The sequence below is a fragment of the Rhipicephalus microplus genome, chromosome 1 (genome assembly GCF_043290135.1).
Source record: "Rhipicephalus microplus isolate Deutch F79 chromosome 1, USDA_Rmic, whole genome shotgun sequence".
NCBI classification, from domain to species: Eukaryota; Metazoa; Arthropoda; class Arachnida; order Ixodida; family Ixodidae; genus Rhipicephalus; species Rhipicephalus microplus.
In genome coordinates, this window is record NC_134700.1 from 183,941,844 (window position 1) to 183,967,038 (window position 25,195).

Consider the following 25,195-nt stretch of genomic DNA (forward strand, 5'->3'; position numbering starts at 1 on the left):
AACGCACAGTTTATAACCAATAAACATTGTATATAACTTTACACCGCTTTGTCGCTCATTTACATGCGCAAGTGGTCAATGTCATAGATTATTTACGGTAAGACCAAGTGATCCCACTGCTTCGTACACTCATCGCGCCATCATTTTCTTGTTCACACAATATAAGTGAAATGTTTTGATATCTAAGATCTATCAAATGAACTCCGCGTCCCTTGAATGCATAGTTAATAGCGTAATACCCAAGAATGAAAGACTCACTAAATGTAATTGCCATAGGTTTGGAGGCTATATTTTTTTCGTGCATTCCTTCTACTCTTGTGCTACAAGCCATTCTCGGAAATTCTGAAGATATAATATTGTCGGACTTATCGTCAGTTGTAGCAAGTTTACCTGCGGCAGCGCTAGGCCCTTATAGAATTACTACGAAGATGCTGAAAATGCTCTTGGATGCTACTCTCTATCTGGTATTGGATACGGTAAATTGTTTGTTTAAAAACTCCTGGATTCCTACAGTGTGGGAAGTAGCTAAAGTGATTACACTGCTTAAAATAATAGCAATAGGTTTGCTGTAGACAGCAGCCGACCGATTTCTTTAGGAACCGGTTTCCTTAATTTATTTGAGAGATTATTGCTCACTCAGATAAATAAATTTGTTACTGTTAATTTAACATTAGGTACCTGTCAAATTGGTTTTATGACAGGAATGTCTATCATTGTGTGCACACGTTGATTTCAAGAGAAGAATCTAGCTAGCACGGCAACAAGAACAGAATGCAGCTTTAGTTACTTTAGATATCTCTAAAGCACACAGTAGTGTCGAATACTCAATTTTACTAAAAAGGGTCAGAGAGATTGCCTTGCCGTACTATTTTCTTGGGTGGCTGACTGAGTTCTTGCTGGACAGGGGCTTAAAATCAACCGAGAGCACAGCTGTGCATCTAGCAGGATCGAGCGGTGAGAACTAGCTTGGCTACTACGGCGTAAGTGATAGACAAGCCTCGAGCTTAAGAAGCATGTTAGGAAAACTATCGCACGGGTTACGTTAGCATAAAATTGCATTTAATTCGGTCAACGCAATTACTGAGAACCTTAAGAAAGCTATCCTGTCTGTCTGTCTGTCTGTCTGTCTGTCTGTCTGTCTGTCTGTCTGTCTGTCTGTCTGTCTGTCGTTCTGTCGTTCTGTCTGTCTGTCGTTCTGTCGTTCTGTCTGTCTGTCGTTCTGTCTGTCTGTCTGTCTGTCTGTCTGTCTGTCTGTCTGTCTGTCTGTCTGTCTGTCTGTCTGTCTGTCTGTCTGTCTGTCTGTCTGTCTGTCTGTCTGTCTGTCTGTCTGTCTGTCTGTCTGTCTGTCTGTCTGTCTGTCTGTCTGTCTGTCTGCGATCGGCTCACTAGAAACTATCGGATTCACAGTGGCACTATTAAAATAAGAAATATTTGATTCAGAAGCATCGGAAATGGGGGTAATGTGTAGTTTTTGGTCTGTTTTGTGTTTTTAGAGCTGGTGAGAACGAGAGCGTCGGGGTTTAAAAAAGTACGCGTTGAGTTGCCTAATTTTTTTTATCAGATGCGTCCAAACCCCAACAATAATTTTTCCAATTCGCCACGATAGATTTTCTATTCTGGCACAGCAATTGCGCTGAGAAGCAGGGTTGCCTGAAAACAGATACGAGTTTACTTGATGTTTAAAAAAATAGCGAATTAGCCAGAAGTTTAGGTAACATTTTGAGAAATACGCTTAGAGAGTTAAACTACGCCCACTTCCTTCTCCACTTCTCCAAAATAAAAAGAAAGCAATAATAATTCTGGTAATTGCTTGTGAGGTATATGTGAAACCAGTGTGACACAAGCATTCTGTAATTGGATAGTTTTCATATTTTAAGAGAGGTCTCACCCTTCACCAGCAATATCGAGCCAATCAGAGTGCTACTGTTGAATGCATTCTCTGGTTTCCTCCACGTACAGACATCCATAAATTTCACGCAGACATCTAGTAAAAACTGTTTTTTTTTAATTTGAAACAGCAAAAATCAAAGCATTGTGTTCACTCGCGCACTTTTCTTTTGCCCCATGTATCGCTCGCTACAATGTGCCCACCCCAAATCTGGAGTTGCAATCACTGCAGCGTGCAGTGGACACTCAAGGTTTAGAAAAAAAAAGCTTGCCGCAACCACAGCTCATCAACAGCCCTATTAGACAGCGCTGACGTCTCTCAAGGCGTCCTGCATCGTGTACGCAAATGAACACTCGCTACTCCAGCAAGCGCGCCTAATCGCCCTCTCCGGGCAAGGACAGAGGCAGTGGGTGGGCTTCTCCGCAAGATGCCGCGGTAGGAAGGAGCGGCCAGCCGCCCGGGCCCACCACGAATTCGATTGCTTCGTCGAGCGCAGCCGAGCGCGAGAGTCTTCCTCGGAAAGCCTCGTCGCGATTGCCCCCTCGTCGGCTGCTGCGGCAGCTGCAATTATGCGTGCACCATTGTTTCGGTTGGCTTAGCCCCGTGCGACGCACCGCTGTCCGAATCGTCCCCTCCCTACGGGGCCCGCAATAAGACACAGGGCCGAGGCGCGGGCCACGCGCTGAGCGTACGTACTAAGCCGGAAGCCGACGCCGACACACCGGACAGGACGCTATGGTCCCCCTTTTGTGCCACGGCCCGAGGGCTTTGAAAGTGCGAGTTAATTATGCTTTATTACGGCCTTAAGTGATAGTTCACTCAAGCGTGCGTGTTTCGTCGCGCAGCACTCTCTCGAGAGCAATCGGGCGCCGTGTCCTCGCCAAAAAAACGCGCGGCTAGCTCAGGGCCCAAGCAGTAAACTTGCACTTTCCGGGCGTAACGTTGCCACACTTGATTGCCGGTTCTGTCCAGAGGGGGACGTTGTAGATGGCTGCTGAAAGTTAAGCGCTGGACGACGTGATGGAGAGCCAACCTTGGTAGACGCCGAGCCCTTTGTCATCGAATGCGAGAAAGGTATTATAAAGGAGGTGGGCTGAGGGTTTAGAGAAACATTCCACGTGAGGACAGATGCAGGAGCTCTTTGTAACATCTGGTGCAGTGCTAATGTTTTCACGCTACATCGCGATGGCATAAAACGAGAAACAGTTCAAACTTAGTCGCATGCTTAACCCTTTTGGGTTCAAACTTGTGCGAAGAAGAGCAGCAAACCGTCTATTCTAAGTAATATCAGTGAGCAAAAATGAACTTAGAATAATTCTTACGTCATTATTTAATTGCTGGATAAATGGGTGATTGTAGGCTTTTTGAGAATTGTCTTCAAGATTATTTCTAACAGTTGGCTGTGCGGCATAGACAGATATCGACACGACCTTGGAGATGCTGCTCAGGAGTAAATAGCAGTAACCGATGTTTTCATAAACAAATATCTATCACCGTCCGCAGGTTCGAAGTTTTTATGATGTCGTATTACAAGTGTGATTGAGTATTGCGTGGTCTCAGGAGGGTATAATTGTTCTATTTCCCGAGGAGTACTCTTGATTCTTGTGCGGCCTTCTCAAGTTTCTCCAACATATAAGGCAAGTATCAGCCATATCGATAGGGCATAAATCTGGCGAATAGCAAAGGGAAATCGTAGAGAAGAAATCACACATAAACTGAAGAAGTGGTGCGCAGTCTGTGAGTGTCAGTGATCGCGTACTTCCTCATGTGTGTGCGCGTGTGTGTTTTTTGCGTGTGCCTGTGCATGTGTCGAAACCAGGAAGAAGCAAAAGACCGGGACAAATTACGGTTAGCATTGCCCGTAGCCTCAAATCTATGAAATTAGCGTGTGCTGCTGAAAGAAGGGCAGCGCTACTCGGCAATGGCTTTCTGAACTAAAAGAACCGTGCACACTCGGCGATGAAAGATTTCTTTCACTCTATTAAAACACATGTTAATTCTGTCTCTCTCTCATAGTCTTCATCACAATCTTATGGAGTTGCTTTGTAATGATGAAAAAATTAATTAAAAAAACAAGCTTGACTGCTGACGTAAAACTTTGCGAAACTAAATGTTTGTGTATCACAGGTACATGCAGACTTGTATAAAGTAAAGTGCCGAGAAGTCTTAGTGCAATAAAAGATTTGCTTCGGCAAGATACACGACACAATAGCTCGACTTAGCAAAAAAAGTAAAAAAAAAGACAACCACAGAACAGAAGCCAACGTGTCTAAATATCAGTTGCCGAAAATAAACGGTATTATTAAAAAAAAAAACCACCAGTTCAGTCTTCCATTCTCAGAGCTGTCGACTTGACTAAAGCCAGAGATGGCGCCCCGGCGGAAAATTTCGATCGTGCCTTTCGCATATACGTGCACAACATGCACAAAATTGCCCGAAAAGGGCTGCTGTAGAGGGAAAAAAAAGCTATCGGAAGAGGTATGTAGTGAATACTGGCGCGCATAAAGTTCTAACGACCTTAGCACGTTAAGTAGCAGGTTTACAGAGAGAGGGAAAGGTCGTCTACCCGAGAGGTCACAACCCGAAAACGAGGTGAGAAGGAGGTAGAAGAAAGAGGACGCTTCTATACCTGGCACAGAACAGTCTCTTTCCCGCCGCCTCGTCCGTCGATCGGTGGGGCACTTTGACGAAGGCAGCCCCTTCATCTTTGGCCTTGCCATTGTCTTGGCAGCAGCAGCAGCCTCAGCGGCATACGCTGTGTGTTTTGATCGGCCGCTCCACCCACCGTCTTCCTTTCCTCAGCTTTGTCTTCCCCCGGACGTTCTCCTTCCTTCTTCGTTTCGGCCACCTCTCGATGACGAGTGTGTTTGTGTCCGCGAGCGTGTGTGCGTGGTGTTCGATTCTGTACCCGTACTGCTACGTGCTTGCGCACTGCCTGATGCTGTTTCTCTCGGCGGTGGGCTTCTCTCGAGATGGCGGGAAAAGGGACGGGAGAGCCCGATGATCGACCGAGATCGGGGCCATATCGAATAGCCGGAAAAGAAGCACTCGCCGACGGTTTTTCCCCGGTATGGCGGCGCGGGTCACCGACGGTGATAGAATAATAACGCGAGACGACGGGGGAGGAACTCCCGGCAAGGGTACAACGTTGGCTGCCCCTGCGCGTAGTGATTGGCGTGGTTGGCCCGGCTGGCTGGATGGACGCCCTGCCCGGTGCCCGTCTCGAGCGATATTTTCCCTTTAGTTGATCGGGTCGAATCGCGAGACGCATTATTTCGTCGTCCGGTTACCGCTGGAGCCGCTGCCGACCGTGTCGTGGTGGATAGGGGGAGCGACGTAGAGGCGCTGCCGCCGCAACCGGCGGACAGTTTCGCGTTGCGCGGCCGAATGAGGCGGGTGTGGGACCGAATGTCAACACGGCGCATTTGTCGCTTTGGGTTGCCCATTTCTTCCCGCCTTTCGTTTTTCGATGATTTTGGTCTTGTTTCACGCTCTGTGCTTCTCGGACGTGTCCAAGCGTGAAATATTGTCATTAGTTTGCTCCACAACTGCACCTCGCTGTGGCCTTTCCAAGCGAGAGAGTAGGAGACAAGGGAAGATTAGGGCATTAATGAAAAATTGAGGATATTAAGCCAGGCACGTGCCCTGTGTGTGGCTGTCGATAAAGAAAAAGATCGGTGAGTGGACACGCTCGCCAACCTGCCCTGAAACCCATCTAGCTACCACCTTTATAGACGCACGCACAAGAATAGAATTAGCTGGAGCGAGTATAGACACTCCCTTCAAAGCATAACGAAAAATCGTATTTAGTCCTACTTATACAAGAAACGTCAATTGAGCTTTAGTTACACAGCGATTTTACGACAGGCTGTGTGAAATTTCGAAAGTGTTGTGTCGTTACAACGCCATAAAAATTCCCTTTGCGCGGGTCTTGTAGCATTGGTTACGGAAAGTCACAAGGCCTCGAAAGCCCTCTTGTGCTTCTTGAGAACCACTGGACTTCACAAAGGCCTGCGAAATAACAGCGGGAGTTCGCGTTGTGTAGGTTCAAGCTAACTGTTCATCTATATCTTCATTTGCTGTCTTCATTTTGCTGTACAAGGGCAACGCCAGGATGTTTCTACGGGTGGAGAGAGGGTCATCCAGGATAAGTGAGTTCCTTCATCGGAGTCGGGAGGCCGGTAAATAAGGTGTTATGATGTGACTGCTCGTCAGGAGGCAAGAAAGGTAGCGGGCCAGGTGATAATTTTACGGGAGGCTCTAGGACCACACCTGTATCTCCCGCTGGCGCAGCTCTTGCCTCTCAATTCTTTCTTTTGTATTATTCTCCATTTATCCCACTCCAGGTCAAGGATAGTCAACGGAGACAAAACTTGGTTAACCTCGTCGTCTTTCCACTTCGTTTTTCTGTCTATTTGGCTGACACATGCATGCGCATCAGAGTATTTGAAAACGAGTCATGTTCCTCTTTTTCTTCTTTTCAGTTAACGCATTGATCCTTCCTGCCCCCTCCCCCTCCCCACTCTGAAAGATTTCTGAATGTAACGTAGTTCGGCACTGCCTCCAAGATCGAAGGCAATGGAAAGTTTTTGCGCGTGGCATGTTTGTACACCGCCTGCGAGATTGGTTTACACTTTAGCGAGTGACGTTGTCAAGTGATGACGGCATCCTGTGACGCCAAAGTACGCGATGACATAATAATGTCGTGATCACGCCATCGATACTGGTATTGTGTGACGTCATAAGATGATGTCATTTCGTGAGGACGAATTCTCCGTCATCACTCACGTTGATGCCAACGCCACGGGACACCGACGGCAACGATCCATTTTTGGTGTATGTTAACGCATCTAAATATTTCACCTTAAGATTCAGTTAGGTATCATTGCCCTTTGCAGCATCCATACGTGTCGACAGCCACAACGTGTCACTGTTTTGTCGTAGCTAATGCATGATATTACTACTGTAAAAGATGTTTTAGGGAACACTTTCTTTTGACCCAGTCCATTGAAAGATAGTGTCTTGTAGAAGTTGTCAATACAAAATGGGATAAAGCGTCACAGAGAGCGAGAGAGAGAAAGAGAGAGCTCTTCATTGAAAGGTAGAGAATGTAGCTGGCGTGTGTATATCGCTGACTTGCTACTTTGCAAGGGGAAAAGAATTGAGGACTGAAAAACAGAAAGAGGGAGAAAAAATATCAAAGTATATGACGGGAAAAAAGTAAAATATACAGACAGTACTTTGTCTCTTGGGCGTGAAGTGTGCTGACAGAATGACGTATTACGAGTTTTCAAGGTGCCACTACAGTTTGTTGCGCTGACCGGTATTGTCTAAATATGTGAATAAAAGTTTCATCGCATGCCTCTGTTGTGTGAAGCAAATTAAAGGGACGAAGACACAATCAACTGATAGTTATTTTGGCATGCAGTGCTCATAGAGCGTACGCTCATCGGCCTACGTCTGGCACTCAAACAAGATATGTTCAACAGTTTCGATGGAGCCACGGGTATTGCAGTATGGACTTTCTGCTTGACCGAAGTGGTAGCGTAAGTTGCTTTCATAAGTGCGGTTCAGTTGGAGATGGTAGTAGAGAGTTTCCAGGTGTCGAAGGATTCTGGATGGGAGTATAGGGTTTTAGATGTGGGTCGATAGCGCGGAGGAAAGCATAATGATGTGTCGAGAGGTTTCAGAGCCTCTTCTTTTCTTCAGGAGCAAGCCTTTTAACCAGCTGAGAAGAATTAAATTTAGTGAAATAAGTTCGCCTGCAATTTTGCTCTTGAAGTCCTTTGCGGGTCTCTTCATCTGCTTTTTCATTGGCCAGTATAACGCAGTGAGCCGGTATCCATTGAAATGTGATAATGTTATCGGCGGTAATAGTCAATTGGTGTAAGCACATTATATCGACTGAAATCGGAGGATAATATTGTTACGAATAAATATACCAGAAGCTATATCTCTTTATTTAGGGCGAACTTGTGCCCGTAAACTCAAAGCTAAAAATGGTCAGCCAAGAATGTCTCTTGCTCGCTGACTCCAACTTCGTCGGTCTCTTCTTCTGCCCCTCGAGTCTCGTGCCGGTCCCGTGGCGTAGCATCGTGGCGTGTGCAGGACGGCGTTCCATGGCGCGGCTTTCTTGCTACTTGCTTGGCGGCTTTTGCGAGCGCGAATTGTGGCAGCGTCTTCTGCGATGTTCGAGCTGTGGCAATATCTTTTCTTTAAGTGCTGAACAGTATTTGTAGTGCTTTCTTGGAGTCAGTGAAGGTCGCTCATCGGTTCGGCGTTTGACGCAGGATATAGAGGACTGCTTTCTGATGCCAGGAAGTTCTTTTGTCGTTGCTGATGTCCTGCATTGTACTCAATAACATAGTCTATCTTGTAAAGGGTACATAGAGGCTATATGCTGAACTCTCCTGAGTATGTAGTTGAGGCGTCAGTATAAATATGGCAATCCTGAGTATATAATGGTGGATTACGTAGAAGAGAACAGTCTGCAGTAGCGCGGTCTGTGCGATACATCTCTTTGCTTATTTGATGCCCGGTACAAACGGTTTATTATCTAAAGGTGAAAGCGTCTAGGGAGGAAATCTTGGAGACATTAACTTCTTTAGCTGTATAATAACAGTAAGTTGCTGCATTCGCTTAGCTTCGGCGAATGCAGAATTGCTTTAGGTAAGATGTACGCGGCACAGAAAATGGGGCTTCTCTTGTAAAACATGGCGGAAATTAGTGCGCAATATTTCTTGAGTGCAGATGACATCTAGCGGGAGACATCCTGCTTCCGCTACAGTTCTCGAGGCTGAGGAGCCCTTAGAAAGCATATTCGTAAGGAATAGTTTCGTGTGGCTTCTAAAGTTCTTTTGTTTGCTGGTGATAATCGGTGAAGCAGCTGTAGACAATAACGCAAGGTTCCTTCGATATACGCTTACTCAAGTAGGATTATTCATCGGCATTTACATCCCTATCGTGTTCCCGCCATGAATTTGAAGATTTGGTATGCTGCAGCTATTCTTGCTCGAAATTTCTTCGCCGGAGGGGGCCATAAAAGATTTCAGTCAATGAGTATTGCAAACAAATTGCTGAGACCATACATAAGTCAGCGGCCGGCCACCGAGGAGGAGTGGATACTTGGTCATTTTCTTTCACGTGAAAGCGACGGCTGTGCTCTTTTCTGGGGAAAAGAGCATACCTCGAGGAGCCAAATACGTGAAGTTTCGTAAAACGTTTTCGAGGCGTTGCTTGTTGGCAAGACGTGAATTTGAAGCGCTCCAGATACAGATATTATCAGCGTGAATTGTGAGGGGCTCTCCTCGCGGCAATATACTTGTTATATATATCAGGGTGATGTTGAAAAAGTGGGGACTAAGCACAGCACCCTGGGATACGCCTTCCTCTACTTTGTGGATGGTAAAGCTTGAGACTACTGCGTAAAGCATCATTTTCCCAGCATGTATCCTAAAGGGTTGTGGTATTTAGTGAGCGTCAGACACTCATATTAGTGAATCCCAAAGTTTACAGTATATACTATTGTGTCGAGATTGCCGTGACGAAATGTATGAATACGGAAAGCCTAAGAGATCGGAAAATGAAAACGCCATGATAGCCCCCCCCCCCTCCAAAAAAAAACAAGCACAGTCAACGCCACTTTGATGAATGAGTGACGTCATAATGCCGAGGCATTGCGTGCAATAAAAAATGGCTGAGCACGCGGCGTTTGATAGGGCTTGATATTTCGTCACTTAATGATGCGGGACAAATCAGTTAACCTTTTTTGGGCGCTCAATATTCCAGAACCAGAAAATGATAACCATCTCACATTAAGCCACTCAATACATGCAAGAAAAATCACCTTATTTTACATTAGAGAGCTCTCTCAGCAAACGTGCATACAGATTCCAGCCAACAGAAAGTATTCCATTCAGAATAACTATATATTCGTATAAAGACATAAGCTCTATTAAGACTTATGTACTCTTCTGTGATTTTGAATTCACAGGGTGTGATTTCGCCGTTTCAAGGTTCGGATAAGGTGATTCCTTCTTCAGAGCTCTTCCAAGCAAAATTTCCTGTCGCATAAGGCGTGTAGCCGCCTGATGTTTTGGACAACCAGCATACATACGACAGTGTACGTGGTCTTCACTGCAAGTGGCACAACTGGAATGATTCCTGGATGTACAATCTTTGTTATCGTGTGCTCCGGCACAGATGTTGCAGCGAAGTTGTCCCTGGCACGATTTGGCAACATGTCCATATCGTTGACAGTTGTAACATCGTGTAGCTGGCTGTAGGTACTCTTCCACTGGATGACTTGTGAATCGTAGCAGAACACGAGGTGGCAATGGTTTATTAGTCGAGAACTTAAAAATGACACTGCCGAGTAAATCTGGCTCTGCAGAACCGTCCTCACGACGGAGCCATTTAGTCTGTCTCTTGTCGGAAATTACACCGCTGCCTCTTTCAAGCAGCTGATCTCTACTGTATTGTACAGGTGTTTGCTTAATATTTCCTAGGTTCTGAACATACGACTGCGGTATGTACGGTACCACTTCAAGACCAGCTGCATGCGTTAACTCAAGAAGTCTGGAGGATGCAGTAACTTTAGAGACACTTACAGAAAAGCTGCAATGTATGTTGACGTGGAACGATTGCACTTTCTCTTTAGCTGAAGATACCACTTCACCGGCCAGTTTGTTCAGATTCACTTTCCAGATCCGTTAGCTTTAAGATTACGGTTATCCCCACTGGTCGGGCTTTCTTCTACGTGACTGTTGTGAAAGGCCTGCCTTCTACTTCCATGTCAAAGTTCATTTCTTTGGAGTCATTTGTAGTTGCATCGCTGTAATCTTCTTGATTATCAGTTCACGCCTTCTTCGGAGTAATAAATCATCGGCGTTGGGTGTCAAGGCGCCATCACAGTCTTCATAAGGTCCTCAAAACATGGAATAGTTTTATTTGTTTTGTCGCCTAGATTTTTGGTCATACCCACAAGTTAGGTTGTCAACACTCTGCCTTATAACGTAAATTTTCGAGTAAAATATGGCTTACGATCATCATTTTTGAGAAGTCAAGTAAGCATCCATAAGTCGGTGGAACGCCAGTGGACTAAAACCGCGTCTTTTTGGGCTTTCTTGAGTTAGTGCGCGTGAACATGTTCCAAGTCATCAGCATTTGTTAGCCCAATGCGTGTGCGTGCTCTCCTCTCTCTACCCTTTTCAATCTTTCAAACTCTCATACCTATCCACAGTGCAGGGTAGCATACCGGTCGTTCCACACTGGTTAACATCCCTGCCTTTCCTTTTCCTCCTGTTTCTCCCCCTTCCTTAATACAATGGTTGTTAAAAAAGAGAGAAATCAGATGAGAACAAGATTGTCTTGCTGTTCAGACGCATTCATCACTCCGTTCTCATTATATGGGCGCTGGGAAGAATGGCCGCCACCCGTAGCCGAAGCTTTCGGACGTCGTGGCAGCCTAACGTAAGGCTTCGGCACCTGAAAGTGGTGGCGCCTGGTGCACCGCGATGGTGGTGGCCGAATCGTGGCAGTAAGACACAGAAAACGAATAAGAAAACTCACAAAATTAGCGAGAAACAGCAGCGCAAGGGAGCTCACGCCCAGTGATTCTCCACTTGATTCTCGCAGGAAGGACTTGAATTTGCGTATTTGACTTGACCACTTATTACCACTGGCTAAAAAGTTAGTGGTGTTAATTTTTATAGTTACTGTTATAATTATTGCTTGTATGCATGTGAAGATGTGAGGATGCAATTCTCGCAAGAAAGACTTTAATTCGCCCATTTAACCTAGTTCCACTGGAGAAAAAGGTAGTTGTGTTGATCTTTACAGTTACTCCCGTAATTATTGTTTGTATGCATCTGAGGATGCCTTCTGCCACAGTAAATGGAACACCGCAGGTAGCACGCAGATACCTCCTTTCTGCAATTTCTCAATAATAGTGGACACATTCCTTAAAACAATCTATATTTGCACAGCCCTAAACGAGAAACTTTGGCTGAATTCCTAAACATCACCAATAATAGGTGGTTGTCAAGCGTTATCACTACCAGCTAACACGAGAAATTTCAGAGACGCTGAAAGAAGAAGAAAGTGTTTAATGAGATGAAGAAGGAGAGGTCGGCCTGGAAAGAGGGTTTCTAGCCTGCTACTTCTCACGGAGGTAAGGGGAAAATGGCAAGAGAGTGAAAGAGGACTTGATGGGGGGGTCATTGTGATATAGCACAACGAGTCACTGCACACAATGTCTCGTTTGGTGTGGGACACGAACAAAATTCTCTACATTACCAGATGCTCTAAAGACGGGAATCTAAGCCTGTCTTGCTTAGGAAAGCGATCAGGCCGTTTAAGCCGCGTTGGCGTGATCCGCACGCTCCCAAGCACCATAAGGCTCGAAGGCGTGTGCGCGAGCAGGCCTTCAATAGCGTTGACAGGAAAGGAAGTTTATTATCTCTCGAATGGTTGTGCGCGCGATGTGCGTAGCTCGATGTGAGGAGGCGGAGAGTTTGTTCTTTTTATCATTGTTCTTTCTTTGGTTCATGTCCACGCAAACATCTATGATCAAATGCCATCATCATTTTATAATCATATTTGGTGGGCCCTTGCTGCGTACCGAGATTTACTCAATGTCTGTGGCACATATCCATTTACGAAGCCTGCAAACATTACAACGAATCACGGAAAAAAGGAACACTTAGATCTGTTCCAAGCAATGCATACTTTGACTATGCATGCTTCAGCGAAAGTCGGGGAGCAGCTGCTAGTAAATTCTCTTTAAATGAAATGAAAGCGTTACCAAGGAATATGTTTAACGTGCTCTTGTGCACAGCTGGATCTTACAAATACATTAAGTGTGGTGTCTTTAAAAAAAAGGAAAATTATCGGGGTCACTGTGCAGTGAAGAAGCAGTGACATAGGAAACTGGCACAGTATTATAGTACTGCAACTCTCGCGCATCATCAAGAAGTGCTTCACCCATGAGAAGAACTTGCTCATCGGCATTTCTAGAAGGAATAAACGCAAGCAAAAGCTGCCCACATGTCGTGGTACTTGTGGAAGCGGCCGTGTTCATTTTACTCATGATTCCATCAAAATAGGATTAAGAACGTGTACTTTTTGTCGTGATGCACGGTTATATCACGGCATGCCTGTTGCAACGCCGTTAGCGGCCACGTTGTTACGTTTTCTCTGGCGATAGGGTAAAGAAAGGAAAAAAATGGTCTTGAAAAATATGTTATTTCAATACTTCTTTAATAAGGATCTATGGTACTTGAGTTACCGTATAAGGTGAAGCGGGTGCCAATGGGTGCTGCCGACAAGCCCAAAACTATACAAATGTGCGTATGTACAAACACTAACGCACATAGTCCCATTCCTGAAATGGTATTGCAGAAGAAAGCTAGATTCTTGCACTGCATAGTTTGCCCTCAAGTTATATCCACTCTGGTGAAAAAAAAACAACGAAACTAAACACCACCAACAAAACATCATAATCGCCAACAACATCATCAACAACAAGGATGCCACTTCTGTGCACCTACCATAAACACCTGAATGTAAGATAGCCCTTAGTTTGATCGACTATGCGTCGCAGTCTCGAACACTGGCCTAGACGGAAGTATCTGTTATCCAGAGCAACCTGAATTGCATATAGCGGAGCGAGCTACCCTTCCACCGCTGCACACCCGTCGTAGCAGTGTGGCGGCTGAAATTGAATACCACGCTTCGATAATCCGCAATACTGTATGCAGCGACCTCCGCACAAGCAGCGTGTTCACCTTCTTTCTCCGTAAGTTGCTGTGGAAGTTTTCATTCCATTTCAATGATTTTATTTAGGGACTTTGTTTCTTCGCGTATGATGAAGTATCTATCCGCTACCACAACGCTATCGCTTAATCTTGTCATCCTGATGATGCTCTCTCGTAGCAACTTTCCACGCAAGTCTTTCAATTTTCTCGGTTGTACACATTCTATGTACTGTACTTTTATACCATACTTCTGTTTATTTGCTAACACACATGGACAACGATAGGTAAGACAATAGCCGAATATAGCACAGAAACAAATCAACTCGAGGTCAAATGCGTACTTGTCCAGAGGTACACTTAGTGGACACAGCAATGAGAAGATCTTTTGGGAATGTTTTGCTATAATGTTTTCAGCGTGTACCATTGTGTTCGGTCTACCGATATGAACTTTTCGCGTTGCCAGGTGCTTTTGAGGGGTAGCAAGCGAATACTGTATGTAGGGCAAATAATAAGTAAAACCAAAAGAAAATACAATAAACTCCTAGCTATATCCAATGGCGGTGAATTAAGAGAGGTGGCCAAGCGAGTGCCACGAGAACGTCACTAAAATGCTCAAGTTAGTCGCTGCCGCCGCCAGGTTCGCAGCGGCTTGTTGGCCAGAAGACGCGCATCGCAACGTTTCTCTGCGCTGTAAAGGCTAGGTACTACAACACACAGAGTGCCAGTTGCAAGGGAGTCGCGTCTATTTTAATGGATACTTCAGAAGATTCAATAAACGAGCTCATTAAACTCTCTTGACGCCTTTCGTCTTTTTGGTGCTCTTCGTGACGCCAGAGAAGTAATTCATGTGACGTCATTAGGGTACATCCTCTTGATTGGTCAACATGCAAGAAGTATGAGTTTTGAATTGTCTCGTACTGCGCTCTGCTACGCGGTCATCCACCCGTTTCTCCTTGTTTCACATGACTATCACGCATGATCAACTCATTTCACATTATATTGTATGTTTCCGATTGCGCAGGCGGAGATACTGGCATGTAGCCGAAAAGCAAGAAATTCATATAGGGTCAACGCTTATAGTGCTGATGTTATAAACACGCTTTATCAAGAGGTGAGTGGCAAGGAAGAGATATTGTTAGTAGGATTTGCATAGCTAGAAAGCAACCCTTTCCTCGCATTTGAACTCGGAAGGGTATAGGGTCCCTTTAGAGCTTGAAGTAAAACGTATGCAGGCTGCAAAGATCTTTCTGTACCATTCGCTTAACCGCGCATGTGTCCAAGAGCAGTCACCTCTAAGCCACGCTCACCAAGGAAGACAGTGCGCGCAGCCGCTGTGCCGAACTTTACCCGGCGTGGCGCGAGGAGAGGACAACCAGGCAAGGCAGGCGCGTGTCGTAGAGGGATTTTATCGCCATAGCGTTAGAGAGCTCGTGTCGCAGAAATTCCGCCGTCGGCGTCGGTACCGTTAGTTGTGAGTGGAAAATCGTCCATGAGCGATAATTTGAGGAAGAAGGAAATAAAAGAATAAAACTTTCGGTCCCACTTAGGATCGAACCGGGGCCGTTCGCATGGCAAGCAGGTGTCCTACCACAAAGCTACGATGTTTTTTTTTTCCTACATGGTATTTAATACAAATGCGGCGTACGTGTATACATAGCGTACAACATACGTAGGGTCAAGTCAACAAACGTACAATGGTTGTTACAAAGTAAATCTCGTACAACACAATTCTAAAGGGGTATTTGAGTAGCACACTTCATGAACTCAGCATACCAGCGCAGCTGAAATTGCAGTTGGTCATAAAAGCACCTTAGCCGCACAGTCATTTGCACAAAGTGGCTTTGCGAAGACACCATTGGTTCCACACGCCTGACCAACATGCGAGTTTTCCGCAAACTATGCATGCCTATTAACAACAGCATGTCAACTGGCATTTCGTCGTCTTTTGGGTGGTACAAGATAAAGGATGCTATGAGAATTTAAATCCAGATGTTTTTAAAAGCCCTCTGCAGGACGTCTCAGAAAAGTACGGCGTCCTTATAACAAACAAAGCAATTTTCGATTGTTCCTTGAACTTCACAGAGGCGGCAGTTAATTAAGGATACATATATGCCTGTGGTGTTAAACCAGGTTTTTACAGGTACTGTTTCTGTATGCACTTTGTAAAAAAATGTCTTGATTATTGGTGAAATAGGCATTTTCTTTACACGAAATAGCACGTCATGACCACACAATTCATTATATAGGGGGCGCTAAACTCGAGCCGGCGAGAGCGCATCCAACACAGCAGAATATAGGCCTTTTCTTGAGCTAAAAAGAGAACAGGTACTCATTAGATAATGTGGCTGTAAGGAAACGCACTGATTCAAATACACGCATGAGCCCTTGCCGATAGAGAGGCGATGCAACATTAGTAGATACCACTAAATTTGGTAAAGCATTTGCGAAATTCTCCTGCAAGAATGTTCGAAGCAGTGGATGAGAACGCTCACGAAAATAGGAAAAGTGTCACACCAGTTGTCTAATAAAGAGGTGTGCCAACCCAAGAACACCTCCGCAGACAGGTCTAGAACCATTACTTCGCCTCATCGGTCCATAAATTGATGACCAAATAATGGTAGCAAATATACGGTGAAATTTCTGTTTGTAAACCCAAGAACAACACATTATTTCTAGAACGTAGAATATTTTTGTTGCCAAAAACAGGTTGCATGCTTTAGCTCTGATAAAGATAGAGAAGTTATGAGGAATGAACGTCTAGGCATAGCGCACACGTTCTTTCCAATAATTTGCACTTGATCGATATGCATCTAATGGAACGCTTGGGTATTTTGGTGGAACACAAGACCATTCTGTACCCTGAAATTGGGTCGGATTGTCTGTCTACGGGCCAAACCACAGTCCCAAGTTTTTAGCAAAGCTCATTCATGCCCCTGAAATTTTTTTCCAATCCTCCGATTTTTGACACCGTCATTTTTACACTAGAAAGATCTGTGCAAGAGAACGCTAGGTCATCCTCATACGCCAATACCTTTACCTCATTCCCATAAGCGCTGGCACCACGGACGTTAATATATCGAATTACACTTGAGCACAGTGGCTCCAAGTAAAGAACAAAAAGCATTGGCGACAATGGACAGCCCTGTTTCACAGACTAGTTTAGAAACACGGGTTTGGAACGATGGTCATTAACAATTAAACGGGTTGAGCATTCATTGTAGCCCCGCCGCGGGGGTCTAGTGGCTAACGTACTCGGCTACTGACCCGCAGGTCGCGGGATCAAATCCCGGCTGTGGCGGCTGCATTTTCGATGGAGGCGGAAATGTTTAGGGCTATGTGCTCAGATTTGGCCGCCCGTTAAAGAAACCCAGGTGGTCAAAATTTCCGGAGCCCTCCGCAACGGCGTCTCTCATAGTCATATGGTGGATTTACGACGTTAAATCCCACATATCAATAAATCAACATTCATTGTAGCATAGTTTTACACTTTTAAACATAGTGGAGCCAACGTTAGCAGGTTCTAGAACATAAAACAGAAAAGAATGGCAAACCCGATCAAAGGCTTTTGCTAAGTGTACTTGTAGTATTGCCAGTTATTCATGTGATTGTGAACGATGTTCCGATACTGTGCGAGCAATGTGTATATTAGTTTGTATTGAGTGACATTTTAAACCGCACATCTGACGGGCACCAAGGAGTATTGATATTGCAAATTGAAGCCTGTTTGAAAGTACGTTAGAAAAAAAATGTGTATCAACGTTACACAATGTAATTGGTCTGTAGCTATCGACGTGACGAAGTTTTTTTTTCTATCTGAGCATTTTAGAATTGAACGTGACGAAGTTTTTTTTTCTATCTGAGCATTTTGGAATTTGAACAGTGTGGCTTTTAGTAAAAAAGCTAGGAAGCGTCTCCAGATTCAAACCCGGCGTAAAAATGTCGAGCAGCACAGGACACAGTATCAATTTAAATGCTTTGTAAAACTCGCCGGATATTCCACCAGGCCCTGTTGTTTTCGACAATGGTAACTGTTCAACGGCAAGTTCTATTTCTTGTATAGTGAAAGAACCTCTTATAGATTCACATTCCTCGGCAGTTAGAAGAGTCATAAATGACAAAAACTGTGTCACCAGATCTTCGTTGTCGTTTTAAGAAGAGGCGCTGAAATATTCTTTGTAATAAGTTTGAAATTCTGACATGATTTCACTGGAAATATTAACCCATAATCCTCCCGAGTAAATGTCTGGTTTTAACTTGATTGCAGCGTTGCGATATTCTTCGATTAATGGTAGACGTGTGGGCTCCTCTGAATGCAAAATAAGAGTATGGTGGGATCGAACACGGGCCCATCTGTAACCTAAAGCGTCATACCTCTAGAGTGCGTTTTTGGCATTAGCCATTTCGGCTGTATAGCGACCAGAGGCCTCACGCTCAAATACATATAGTTTTGAAGATTTTGCTTTACCATACTTTGTTCTAATTTTCTGTAGAAGCCCCTCATAAATCTAATTGCTATAGGTATTGCCTGAACTTCTTGTTTGAATAATTCACAAGAGGCGAACAAAGGCATGTCAGCCGACAAACAGTTCCTCAGTGCTATGCGGACGCGTGCAGTAAAATCCTCGTCACTCACCATTGAGGAGTTCAGTTTCCAAAGTGCCTATTGTGGTCTGAAGTTAGGCCAAACGTTGCTACCAATCTGACGCACAACTATGCAGTGATCTGAAAAAGAAATAGGCTCCGGTTTGCATGAAACGTCGTGGGAAATAAGTGGTGCTGAAACGTATATGCGATGAAGGCACGTATGTGTGTTTCCTTGTGCATGCGTATACGAGGGCGGCTTGTTGAGTGATCCTATATCAGCTAGTCCCGCATTTTCAACTATAAGCGAGAGCACTTCGGCACTCCTGTCATTTCGACTAAGCCCGGTTGGATCGATGTCAGACGCAGTTGAAATCGCCCTTGAGCACAATGTGACGATCAGGATCTAACTGGGAAGCCAAACTTTCAAGGAAACTAGTGCGCCGTGGCGCATCGCTAAAGGCATACACGTTGATTAAGTGCCACGGCAAACCGTAAAACACAAAATCACATTGTATCAGCCGCCCTTCTTGATCAACACTATATGCTATGAATGAATACGGTAAGCTATTCCTGAGAAACAGAAGGCAACCCGCTGAAAGGCCCACGGCGTGCGGGCCCCGCCGTGGTAGTCTAATGGCTAAGGTACTCGGCTGCTCACCCGCAGGTCGCGGGCTAATACCCATAATAACTTCGTTGCAACTTCCGTGGGCTCAGCGTCTATCACAACACACCTTCGACCTTGAACGAAAAATTAACCGCAGGTTACAAGCTTCATTTTCGCTAGTGCTGTGCTGTAAGTCACCATCCAAACATGGGACATTTGAAACTGTCCAATCGAGGTTAGATCTGTAAGATCTATGAGGTTACAAGCTTCGTTTTCGCTAGTGCTGTCCTGTAAGTCACCATCCAAACATGGAACATTTGAAACTGTCCAGTCGAGGTTACATCTGTAACATCTACGTTATTACGGAGGGCATCTCGAAAGTCCTGCGCTCGGTATGGACGACCAGCAAGGTCTGCATGCAGAAAAACGGAGTTGCCGACGAGCTTACCAGTGGGAAGATGGGGCAGGACGATGCGGTATTCATTACTGCTGGTAGAAACCTGAGCAGTACCTTGGCTTGAAGCCGGTTCATTCTTTGTGGCGGAGAACATCAAGAACGCAACCATTCCGAACGATGTTGCTTGCAGCTTCGTAGGGAAAAAGCACTACCTAAATGCCATGTATAGTGGAAGGAGTGTCCTTAACGCATTTTGTTCGCCAGGTGTCACGACGAAAACGAGCCAATTCGGCGATTTGTAGGCGCATTTGGGAGGCCAACAAGCTACATCGAAAAAGGCTGAGATAATGCAACCATCGCTGCTAACTTACACAAAGGAACTTTCAAACAGCTCTAAAGATGGACAACTTTGTTCTTCTAGCGGAAAACATATATTGCCTTTCCAAAGGCGTTGATCAAGCAAACAGCAAACGCTAGATAATGTGCTGCCATCTGTGGGGCATTGCGAGATTCTTTATTGCCTCCTAGATGGCAAGCGCACGGCGTGTATCTTGGAGGCTGTGCGACTCTTGCTTTAGATCGAAAACCTGTATGTACCTTTCGCGCTCGCGCGCTGGTACAATCGACTGTGTGCGTGTGTGTGTGGGTGTGTGTGCGTGTGCGTGTGTAACCAACGCCTTCTCTTGAAAGATACCTGTCACGTGAGCTACAAAGAGGGTTCCCGGGCCTCTTCTGTTCTCCCCTCCTCCGCTGCCCAAACAATGCCGGCGTGGCGGCTGCTTTAAACCTTGCAACCTCTGAGAATAAATGAATATTTACTGCCGTCTCGAAGGCAACACAATCGTGCATTCAGTGATGGCGTCACTTCCGAATCCAGCGAAAGTAGAGGTGTCGGCTGCGAGCGCTCCTCGCGGAAAAAGCACTGAACCACGAGGAACCTCCCGTCCCCATGGGAAAGCCTGTGATGTCGCAGGAATCTTTCTAGAGGAGGCGTTGGTGTAACAAGACATATTAATAAGTATGCACTTAGCGGTTGAAGGGCGCACTAGGGGCTAGATTTCGCTATCGCGTTCAACTCCTAAAGGCGAAGCTTAAAGGCCATGCCGATGATTTTTTGACCATGTCAAGGTTATGGTGTTTCTATGGTCCTGAGACACTCTTGTCACGAGCCCAATAGCTGAAATGCTCAGAAAATTTGTAAATAATTTTTAATAAGCAAAATTGTGCAATATGGGAACCGAAACCCGACCGTGTGCCCTGTTTGTGTATGACGTACTATTCGGTAGAGCCGAAGGCCGCATACTGGTTCCGCCAGTGCGGAGTATGAAAACTGTGAAAGCCAGTCCAGCGAAGCACCGGCCAAACACCACAGAGGAAGGAAGAAAGCATTCCCGTACTTTTTTGATATGCGTGAATGCTTTAAGGGAGGCCAATGCTTCGCTAGTGTCACCACCTCTCGGTGTGTGAGGGCTTTCACAAAAGTGCTGTTTAATTTAACACGCGCCGTATAAATGGACGAGTAGCAACGATGTGTTGCAGAGGCTCATCGCGTAGGCTACACTCATGATTAATTACTCCACTTTAACCATCCCAGACGGCGACACCACTACACCGACCGGAAGCACTATGACAGTAAAGCCTGAGATATGAAAGGCGGGTCTGTAAAGCCTCCGGAGTTTGTGACTGCAGCAGTGGTTAACGCACTCAGCATCATTTGTCGCAGCCCGAAAACTCGTGAGTTCGACCCTGATGATGGAACATTTATTGCTTTGCTATCTTATTGTGTGTGTGTTTTTTTATGTCAATATATGACGGAGATATGCAGCTGTGGTTTTGGTGCGCTGTGGCAAAAAAAAAAAAAACACTTTCGCGTTATTTTTTGTTTTTGGTTTTCACGTTATTGTATGTAGAGCCGAGCTTATTGGTGTCGTTAACTTATGATCTGCAGGCTGCCGGAAAAATTAGCTATTACGCATGGACGCATGGTCGCCAACTGCTTAGTTGTGCGTGTGTGTGCTAAAAGTAGTTTTGTAAAGAAATGCTAGTCTTTCATATTTGTGCATATAATGAAGGATTGCTTATACATATTGCAAGGAAAAAAAAAGCAGCTGTAGTTTATCGCGTGACACACCAAAAATATCTTTATTTTAAAAGGGATTTATTCGGCTTTGACATTTTGATCCCCGTAGAGCTATCGGAATGATTCTGTATTCATTATAGAAATGAAACAATAAACAGTGAGTGAACGAAGAGCCTGAAGTCACCCTGCAAGCTCAGATACGTGCGAAAACCCTGTGCGACGGTAGTTCTTCCGGGTTAACTAGGACCTCTGTGGTGTACAACACCGCTTCGCAAAGCTCTTTCTCAAAAGTAAGAGTCGTAAAAAAATGCAGTCTGAATACTCGCGACGCATGCCGGCGGCATGCTTTCAAAGGCGCCGGAGCGCAGAAATCGGCCCATAGAAACCCTGTCGCCGCCTGGCGGAGAAGTGGCGGGAACTCTAGCACATTCAGGACATGCGCGGTGCATTGGCGATGCAGCACCGTTTTGCCACCTCTCATATTCTACCACCACGCTATATCCGCTTGGCAATTCACAGTCACGAAAATTGCTCAGACAAAGCGAATTGAAGGACGCCATTCAGCAGTACATATACGAACTCGGTCAAAAATTAAACATAGGGATATATATAGAATTAAACATAGGGATATAGAATTTATTGAATGAACTTTATCGCGTGTTTCACATATCTGACCCTTTTTAGGGAAATACAGTGTTCCTTAGATAATCATTTTAGGATTTCTAGTTTTCGCATACATTTCCTTATTCTGTTCAAGGGTGTTTATTTACATCATTATCGTTTTTTACTACTTTTTGGCTTACATAGCTCACAATTCGCGTACCTAAACCGAAGCCGTCTGCATATAATTTTTAATAAATTTTTGTATGCGAGCTAACATTATTAGTCGGAACAGAAACTGTGAGTGGAAGAAAAAGAACATCATCCGAATTTCATAAGTGTCTTGCTCTAGCTGCTGGCGAAGGTTCTAGATAACATAAATATATTCTTCAGAACAACTCCTACTGCTGCGTGTCACTTAGATAGCCATCTACAGTAAAGGATAAGTTTCATTGAGCCATTTAGTGTAAATTATCATAACCGCTTTCTTGTATTCAAATAGTTGTAGAAGATGTGCAGAATGTGATTGAACGTTGCTATTGATAACTGCCGCTGTCTTTAGCACGAACGCGTCATTAAATTTCAGAAGTGATACAATGCGTAAGCTAATTAGGGACTCACGATTGTGTGTCCAATGTGACTCCTATAAGACATCAATCATGTCTTTTGTGAGTGCACGAGATACGCAGCGGAGGGGCAGTCTCTCAAGATAGCTTTAAAACTACAAAGGGCTAGGCCCGTGGCAAAGTACTTCCAGTGCGTTACACGCCACAAAAACGCTGCTCACATTCTTGCGGGCCACACGCCTGAAAGAAACATTGTAAATAGTGTAGTGCGTGTGAGTGAGTGTATGTGCTATGTGTTTATCACTGTATACATCATAGTCATCACCCAGTACCTGGAGTAGCATGTTTGTTTTATTCATTTCAATTGGCGGATCCCACGTAACAAGGAGATCAATGTAACACGTATACATGGTTCGCCCGCAGCGTAAGGCAAAAGGATCCAAACCTCCTGGCCAGGCCCTATTGCACTGGGGCAGGCAGTAGCAATATCAGAAAAAAAGCCCCCCCCCCAAAAAAAAAAAAAAAAAAACTCCCAAGCATTTCCCCGAGGGTGAACATGGTTAAGTGCGAATACACGGGGTGATGCTATGAGGGGTATTTATTAATTCGCACTATTATATTTATTAATCACACTATGGTGCCTTTATGGTGTAATGGTTCTTGGGAATCCCAATTTGATCACACGGGGGAGTTTACGTTAACTCACTGGCGAATACCAACGGATTTTAACTTTACTCCCCCTCACGACCCGCTCTCGACGGGAGACTGAGAGAGAAGGCGGGCGCGCGAGAGAGAGAATGCGCGCGCAGCTGCAGCGAGCCAGGAGAGCGGAGGAGCGAGCGAAGGGGGAGGGGGTATAAGGCGCGTTACTGACACCGATATCAGCGTCGCGCTGCGGCCCGCGAAGTCCTCTTTCTTTTAAAGGTAGAGAGAAGACTGCGGACGCCGCCGACGGTGGTGAATGGTTTGGGGTCGCTTATAAAGTGTATTCACACTTAAAAAAAATTTCCAGCTCTCCAATAAAATACCTCTCTCTCTAAGAAACCCATCTTCATAGTCCACTGGTTGTGGAGCTCGACTGCTCATCAGAGCGTCCCAGGTCCGACCCTGGCCACTACGGCCACATGCATACTAATGGTTTGAATATGCTCGAGGCCCGTTTGCTAAAATTAGGGTGTGCATTATAGAACCCCAGATTATCAAAACTCCCGCAGCCCTGCACTTCGATGGCTGTCATAATAAGGTCGTTGTTTTGGAACCTAAAAACTACGCGATTCACTACTATGATTCAAGAAAAACATAATGTCAAGACACAGGCACAATGCAGTACACCATGCGTAAGAAGGGTGTTCTTGGCTCAGAACAAACTGACCACCGCCATTGGATGTGCGAAGCGTCCCAGGCGATCACCGGATAACGGCGCGAGCGAGCCAAAAGCGACGCATTGCAAGTCCAGAGCAGGCATTACCGCGCCAACTTTTCTTAATATTATCTGCTGGCGCTCACTAGACGACCATATAAGCAATCTGCAAACAGCGTTGCTGCAATAAAAAAAAAACGAACGAGTCAGAAACAGCAAGGAAGCATCGATGTTGACTGAAAAACGCTTCGAAGGAAGCGACAGTGCGGAAGAGGAAATGAAGGGCATCTAAGTAATAACAGCAAGGGCGGCCGAACAGCATAGGCGCGCGCCATGCCATTCTCCATCCGCAGCGTCTCTGCTTTGATTATTTATGTTTTATTTCGCGCGGGTGCTTTTGCGCTTCCCTGCTCTGAGCGATGCTTGTGATGCCTCGAACACACGCCTTGACGCCCAAGCAAAGCCGCTGCAGGGGTCACACCGCAAAGAAAGATCGCGCGGTGTTGAAGTCGAGTCTGAGATATTTCCCTCGCTCTTTGCGCGAAGCGTCAACCAATCGCGTTGGAGGCCGCCCGTCGCTGTGTGCTTAGAAGGATCCTTCCGTGCGCGTCCCTTAATTGGCAAATTGAACACGCCAACGGGCAGTGCACGCTATACCGTTCCATTCTGGTTGTTTGCCTATGCTTTTTGCTGTCTATAGCGAAATAGAAGACATTGAGAAAAAAGTCTGGGACGAGTTCGCATTGGCCGAACGACGCATACTTTATAGAAAGACTAAACAAGGCAATTTGTATGAGGCACCATTTCAACTTTTCAAAAGCATCATTAAATAAATCAAAATACCGTCCGAGGTAAAAAGTCCAATCGGAGAAACGTCTCTGCTGCCGCACGAGAGCTTTGTTCGTCGTCACAAACGCCGGCATTGGCGTTGTCTTGGAAAAGGGAAGAAGGGGCATGAGGACGTTAGGCAGTTAGCCCCCCACTCGTCGAAATTATTCAATTTCACATGTGTGTATGCACACGCACACAGAGCAACATACGCACGAACACAGTTAAAGGTTGCTTGAACCTCTTCCCCTTTTCAGAACCATGCTGAAGGTGCCCTTGATCGTGAGCGCTTTATTTTGCTTCAATGCGTTTGTACCCGATCCGAGCGTATTCCCTTATGCTCCTGATTATGCCGATGGTGTCGCGTTCGCAATAAAAAGACTTGCGGCATGCAAGAAAACACGTGAAAAAAAATCGGCAGATCGCACGTACCTTGGGAACAGACGTTGTGCGAAGCATGCGAGAGGAAGGTGACCGTGTAGTAATATTTTTATTGAGTGACAACTCATGAAGTGACGCTAAATATGTGTAT

The 25,195-nt window shown here is 45.3% G+C and overlaps 1 protein-coding gene across 3 annotated transcripts in view; it reads left to right on the forward strand.

Annotated features, from left to right (window-relative positions):
• Window positions 1-25,195, forward strand: part of LOC119178536 (neuroligin-4, Y-linked) — a 523,045-nt gene that overhangs the window by 13,668 nt on the left and 484,182 nt on the right. For 2 of the 3 annotated variants that reach the window (XM_075888794.1, XM_075888769.1), the window contains exon 2: window positions 20,824-20,963. The exons of the other annotated variant lie outside the window; for it this stretch is intronic. The gene's annotated coding sequence lies outside the window, so the exon portion shown is untranslated. The remainder of the gene's footprint in view (window positions 1-20,823; window positions 20,964-25,195) is intronic. 3 annotated transcript variants of the gene reach the window in all.